This window comes from Egretta garzetta, unplaced genomic scaffold, assembly GCF_000687185.1.
Source record: "Egretta garzetta isolate BGI_Z169 unplaced genomic scaffold, ASM68718v1 scaffold378, whole genome shotgun sequence".
Classification (NCBI taxonomy): domain Eukaryota; kingdom Metazoa; phylum Chordata; class Aves; order Pelecaniformes; family Ardeidae; genus Egretta; species Egretta garzetta.
Genome location: NW_009260597.1, coordinates 185185 through 192542, shown reverse-complemented (window position 1 = coordinate 192542; position 7358 = coordinate 185185).

The following is a 7358-nucleotide window of genomic DNA, read 5'->3' as shown; positions in this document are numbered from 1 at the left end:
ACATACTTCAAGAATTTCTCTGCGGGTGTGTTTTGTAAAATGGTTGCTCCCTCTCAACCCAAGCTGAGTCTAGGGAGTCGTGTTCAGGCTTGCATCAGCATGCAGAGCGGCTCAGAAGTACAACTACAGCACTGCTTTCCCGGATGGAGTTCCCTGACAAGTCAGGCAGAAAGATGCGCCTCAAGACTCGGAACTGGAAGCAGATTTGTATGTTAATATCAAATTCGGAAATAATCAGGTAGATACACTGCTGGTGCAAACATACATATCTGTATTCTACAGCCTCATGCCGGTCTATGGCACTACGTGGATTTAATTAGCTTATTAGAGGTAGGTGAGAAATGCCTGTAAAACCCATGCCAGTGGTGTTTTGAGCTCCTGCAGTAACAGTGTGGCATCATTGGCATGAAAGAGACCTGCTGCAGGGAAGGTGCTCAGGTTTTATCTCTGGCTACCTTAATGCTGTTCTCCCAGGAGGAGGTCAGCCAGATGTGTTGCTTGTGCCGAACAGCAGTTTCAACCCTAAAGCAGGATCGAGGCCTCGGGCTCACAGGGCAGCGTGCTTTGGCTGGGAGGTGGCTCCTCTGGCTGCCTTTGGCACTTCCAGCACCATCGGATGCTTCGGGGCTGCTCTTCCCTATCTTCCCCTGAGCTCTGGTTTCCTCAAAGTACCGACCGCAGCGCCAGGCAGCAGCCGTGTTGTCCCTCTGAGATGGCACAGCGGGAGCACCCTTTCCCCCATGTTTCCTTGTTTTGTCCCACATTTTTAGTGCAAGTAACTTGGACTGAATTCTTAGAAGAGCTGAGATTAAGTTGTGGAATTATTAGTTCTGATAACCCCATGATCTTCTTTACTTTTAACTGCAGGGCTGCTGTCTGCTTACGTTCATGTACAGAATGACTCGAGGAGGTACGTGCTTTCCCAATATGAGAAATTATGCTCCTTCTTCAAAAGAGATCCCCAAACAAGGGCAAACGTTGCAAGATGGAAGTTGGAGGAGAGGGAAAACTAAACAGAGGACGTCGGACAAGTTAACAGCAACCTGGACTCTGCCTCTAAGACTGATCTGGGTATGGAAAGGCTAGGGTTCTTACATGCACACAGAGCGTATTTAATTCCCCTTTATTTGTTAAAGGAACTCCTCCTATTTAAATGACTTAGAGCTAATGTAATATTTGTGAAAACCTGAGCATTTTGTATTTCCTATGTTTGGGGAATGAGGAGAGAAAGGGCATCTAATTTTTTCAAACTCAATGTTTCTCTTATGGAGTTTGATACTTCTTTGCCATTTACATTGCGGGGAAAATATGTTTTTGAAGATACTTAAGTCTGCAAATAGTAGAAAGTCTCCATATATATATAGTGTCTGTACAAAATTAATTTCTGGAAATTGAAAGCATGAACTTATCTAAACACAAACCTCACAGTAGCGTAAAAGGCAAATAAAGCCTTGTATTTTAAATGGGAAACAAACGAAGAAAATCTTTGCCAACTTTATCTAGCTCTGCCCAATTGGTAGCACTAACAAAGGTTTACTTTTCTTTTTGGAAGATACGCTTTGTGGGGAATGAAGAAAACACTGTGCTCTGGGAAGGATAAACCAAGACAGCTGTTAAATTGCTTACTGTAGTATTAAGCTGTTCTTTGTACTTTTGTTTTATTGTCTGTGCATTTTTTTTTCTGTAGTTGCCTAACATTGACTGGTGTATGAGGATACAAAACAAATGGCTGGAATTATATTCGTGAACACGGCTTAATTCTCCACTTGAGCAGGCAGTGGAAGAAGAGAAGAAGTTTGAGATGCGCTGCCTGGTTTAATCATTGTAAGCTTGTCTGGGCAAAGTGAGCTTTGCTTGTTACTAGGATAGCAATCATGGAAACAAAAAACAGTGTAACAGAAGCTAGCCTGTGCGTTGATGCTAGCCGGGAGAGACACCAGAGACATCCATCTTCATTGTTCAAAGTATAAACGGTTCACAGGAGGTCAAATAGTAATTTCTGTCTTAAAATAATGCTGCACATTTGCCTGCCTTATGCAGACTTGAAACCTTCTTTTAACTTTCTATGAATTAAAAGCAGACGCTTGGACAACCTATTGTTGAGCTAAATGATAGAATAAAGGTCATTGAGTTTCAGGGTAAGGATGGCTCAAGCTCAACCTCTTCCGAAAAACCAAAAAAAGAGAATTGATTCATTGCAGATATTTCCTCTGGGAATCATGATAAGTCAACAGTGAAACTCCCACTGGGTGCCGCAGCAATAATATAACTATATCTGCCACTCGGGGAGGAAAAGCCTCAGAAATGATAATGCCAAGTTCAGTCTGCCACCTTAAGCCTGTTCTTTTGTGCATTAGTGTGTCTTTAATAATGTGGCATATTGTTTCTCATCTAGAATATATTGGGCAATTCATTCTACACTTTTAGATGGGCTGTGTGTTCTGTACTTCAAAGAACATCAAGCCATTCTTTATCTACTTCATCAATGACAGGCAAGCTTGTATCCTGCTTTTAATGATGCCGCACATGCATTTTTCCAGAGACAAAGCACGTTTGGGGAAGAACTGTAGAGCATAGCTTAGCAGAAGATTCATGCTCCCATCAGATAAGGGTATTGTGGTGGTTGTTTATCAGGCTGGTACTCTTTGTAGCATGATTTTTACCTTCTCATAGACTTTAGCTGTAGGATGCTAATACAAAGACTAACCATGTGCCATCTGCCTCATTGGGACGGATGGGCGTAGTACGTGCTCTGGCCCTCGGGCTGGGGGGGTCCCCACCGTTCCATTTGTTTCTCAGTCATCACTGCGCAGTTCTCTCTCCTTTGGTGTCTTTCAGAATGCCCAGGCTTAGCGTTTGTGTATCAGAATATTTCAATACCTGCAGAGGTATGCGATCATCTGAGCTGATGAGACACACCACAGGATAAGTTGCACCCCAGAAAGGGTATAAACTGACGCTGAAGGATACACTCGCCCGTTCTCCTTTCTGTGCCTAAATGATGCTGGTGAATACAAACACCAGTTTGGTGCTGTAGTAAGAGCCTACGATGAAACTTGTGGGCAAACGCTTCCTTCTGTGCTTTTGCAGAAAACGGCACAACCCCTCTCGGTCTTCTGTCACTGGTTAGCAGCATTAGTGTTTCTGAATAGCAAAACCACACTTACGGGTTCGTTTGTCTCCAAGTTACGCAACTTACCTCATTTCGGATGAGCAATGGCTTCATTTGATAACAGAATGTAGCTTTGAACCTCAGACACAGTTGCAGAGAAAAAAAAAGAAAACTTGTGCTGCAGTTAACTGTCCTCAATTGCTTTCTATCATGCAAGTTTTTAGCGTATGCTGGCATTGACTTTTGTCCTAAATGTGTACGTGTGTTCACCATGGATATGGAAATGTTTAAGTTGATGACTTGTATTACATTCCCCTCTTTCTCATTGCACAAATGTCAAGTTAACTCCTTACACCTCACACCTAATTTTCTTTTATCCAAGAGTTACATAGCACTAAAAGAAAAAAATTATCTCTTCTTCTCCGGAAAAAGAGTCAACTTGCAAATCTCTGTATCAATATCTAAAATGTACACAACATCCCACTTTATTCATTTAGCCTTCATGAATGGGCTCTGCAAGAATGGAGGCCTGGGTCCCATTTTTGTAGACTACTCAGAAGCTGTATCACGAAGCTGTGACTTCTGCCACACAGTTGCTAAAAAAAGCGCGTCGTACTGCGCTTTTCTGGTAGACATAGGTGCCTTCAGTAGCAAGCCTATGCTAAGACAATCTAGGCTGTGTATTCTTCCATGTCCTAAAGCATTTTATGTATGAAAGCATAGTGTTCGCAAATGGAAGCAGGAGTCATCTTAGCAGCAGCAGCTAAGGTTGACAGAAGCCCAGCTACAGATTTCCATACCTTATCTAAGGAATAACACATTCCCAGCTTAATATATATTAGAAAAGGGGAACTTTTGCAATGCAATGTACCAAATGCTGCATTTGAGTGTCTGGTGCTACTCCCTGTCCAAACAAGTAATTGAAGAAGTGAAGACGGTTGTAGCGATGGTGATTCCCTATACTGTTGCCTGCACTTACAAGCCGTGTGACTGCATGTGTTCCACGCAAAAAGATCACTACAGCTGAACCACGTTGGCAGACTCAAAGAGAACCGTAATTAAGGCCAAAAAGTTGTTCGTCTCTTAGCTCTGGACAGTTGTCCATTTTAATAAAGGAAGTGTCAAAGGCACAAGAGGGAAAACGTGCTCAACTGCCCGTTGTGCTTCAGCAACGTCTCCCTTACGATCTTTTAACTACTAAACTTTTCCCAGCTTCTGACTGCTTAGAGACCAGTGTGGTTTCTCAAGTTTCTGGTGGATCTAGGCCATAACAGGCAGCGTTAACGGGCAGTGTAACCATAAGCTTCTCACAGCCCACATTGTAACTGAGTCCAGATTTGGTCATGCACAAGGCTGCTGTTGCCTTCTTTTGTAACGTCCTTTTACCACAGATATTTAAGCATAAGTGCAACTGTCAGTGAGCGCACCTCTTGGCGACAGAGGAAAGCGGGAGGATATGTAGGAGGGTTCTGCTTTCCTAGGTCACAGCCCATGTTTTTCATTTCCAGATAACTCAGAGTTATTAACTGCGTTAAGTGAAGTGTCTGGCTTCATACAGACAGCGGGGCTTGAAAATGCTTTTGGAAATGACACTTACTGAATCAATGAATCCCAACTAAATGAAGCACAAATATGACATTTCTCATTTCTCAAGCTGCACATAATGTAAGAAAGCTAAGAAAACAATAACACTGTTTCCCTCAATAGAAGACAAATTCCCTCAATAGGTTTTGCTTTTAAATAAATGGACCATGTTTTTGAAAAATGTTTACCTCTTACTATTGCTTAAAAATTCTAGCACACACAGATATGTGTTCTGCAGATAGATGAGCTGTTTAGGTAAATTAGAGTATTTATAAAATATTAGAATATATTGTTGTATGAAGTATAATTCAGTAACTGACACCGATACATCTAGGATTTGAAAGTGAACCACACCAGATGCTAAAAAGGAGAAAGTAAACAATATATATGGAAATAATGCAGACACTTTTGCCATTACCTGGAATGAAGCACTAAAGTTAATAGTGCTCATTAATGATTGAATAATTTATCAAGCTGCTTAAGGTAATTGTGACTCTTCTCATTATCAAAATAAATGTCTCCTTTGCATATACCTAAGCTCTTAATCTCCATAACCTTAGCGGCAAAGAGTTCTACAGGTTAGTCCAGTGTTACATACATACACAATATTATTTCTATCTTTATTTATGTGTATCTGCTGTTGTGTATTTTTTTTTTTCCAGAAGCAGTTTCAACTGTCTGCTTTTGGCTTTAACCGGCTACCTTATTTTTGAATACAAATACAGAGCATGCTAAATAAATACTCTTACATTATTCATTGGTTTGTATACCAATACCAGGGTCATAGCCTTATCAACATTGCCCAGTTCAACCTTTACTAACTTTACTCACATTAGTCTTTTCCTGGGGTTTCTTACAGTAATGCTAACAGCTATTAGCTATGGACAAAGTTGCCTAGATTTGGATGTGGCGCTTTGCTGATTTATTTTCTAGGCATTTGAGTTTGATATAGGGCAGGATAGCAACAAGTAATCACGAATGCCATGTTACTCTCTGGGTATACCCACTGCTCACAGGGAACGGGGTGGGGGGAAATGTTCTCTTTGATCACAGATTAAGTACTTGAGCAAGAGTTTGAATAAAGACTTTGCCTTGATTGACTTAATTAAATCAGTTTAGAAACTGCTCGAGCAGTGTGCACGCCGCAGTGATTTAATTAAGCTCACATCTAAACCAGTGCTGCTAGGCTGGAGTGAATGTGTGCCCCCAGAATTCAATCACTACAGGCAGTGGCAAAGGATTGAAATATCAGCTAGTGTGTAACACGTTTTTATCATTGCTGGATGTTACTGTCAAACCTGGACTTGGCACAGCGCATAGTTGGGCTGTCCCTAAAATCAAAACGAGAGACCAAACAGAAGTCAAGAGTTTCCCCTTGTTCCCATCGGATAAACAACTGTGCCATGCCTTGATCCTTTCTCTCCCAATCACCTCTCCCTGCCGATGGTTCTCTGATGGTGAATGCGTGTAGCACTACAGTGGACGCTCAATCAGCTCCATTTTCCCATGCACCAGCTCCCCATTAGCGTCAATGAGGAGTTGTAGCCCAACGGAAGCTACTTTTGCCATTGGGATTGCTAAACTGGGCACAGAGGATACAGCATTCCCTTTATGTCCTAGCTGGAGCATAGAATTACAGATGATAATCATGACTAACACCCTGAGCTAATTGGCACCTTCTTGTCTGATCCCCTGCTTTCATGAATGGTCAGAAGTTCACAGCCTTTTAACTGTGGACAAAATGAACTAGAGATGATGCAGCATCTTCACGATCTATGATTCACGGCTCAGGAATAGCGATATCACAGAAGCGGTCACAATGCTAAGCAGCTTTTGACACTTCTGCCTGTAAGACTTGGGGGACAAAAAAAATGTAGAATTTAAATGCTAAAAACTTGTGCCTGGTCTGTTTGAAGGTCTAGAGGTGAGCAGGAATAGCTCACGAATGATGAATCACTCGCTGCTGGAGAGCCAGGTCTGGTGGTTGCAGTCTAAAGTGCTCAGGCCTTTTTGTTTCTTTCTGCTCTTGTCAGCAATAACCGTGTTTATGTGGGCAGTGCCCAGGTTTTGTTCACGGCTCGTTGGGTTGCTTTTACTCATCTCTTCTCAAGGACACCGCAAGTCTTAATTCATCACCCTTTGTAAAGATTAAAAGCATTACTATTATTTGGTGACACTCCAATTAAACAGTAATGACTAGGTGCAGGCATTTCCTAGAGACTAATATAAGGTTGGAAGAAAGTGATGGGCCAAGATCATGCAGAGAACTTGTTATTGCAATCGTGAGCTGAGAAAAAACAAGGGAAAAACGTAGAAAGGATTTTTTTAAGGGATTACACAATTTTATTGGCATTGGAAAGCCAATGCATGCTCCGAAAAGAATGTATGTCCTCAAAGATTGTCAGATTGTTTCAATCAACTTCCTAGCCCGCTTAAAAAGTGAACTTGAAAAACATTTTATGCTTTTGCTGGGTTTAGCTCACAGTCCCTCCTTCCACATATATTCCAGCTCTGGAGCCCTCAGCACAAGGAGGACATGGACCTGTTGGAGCGGGGCCAGAGGAGGGCTACTAAAATGCTCCGAGGGCTGGAGCCCCTCTGCTAGGAGGCCAGGCTGGGAGAGTTGGGGGTGTTCAGCCTGGAGAAGAGAAGGCTGCGGGCA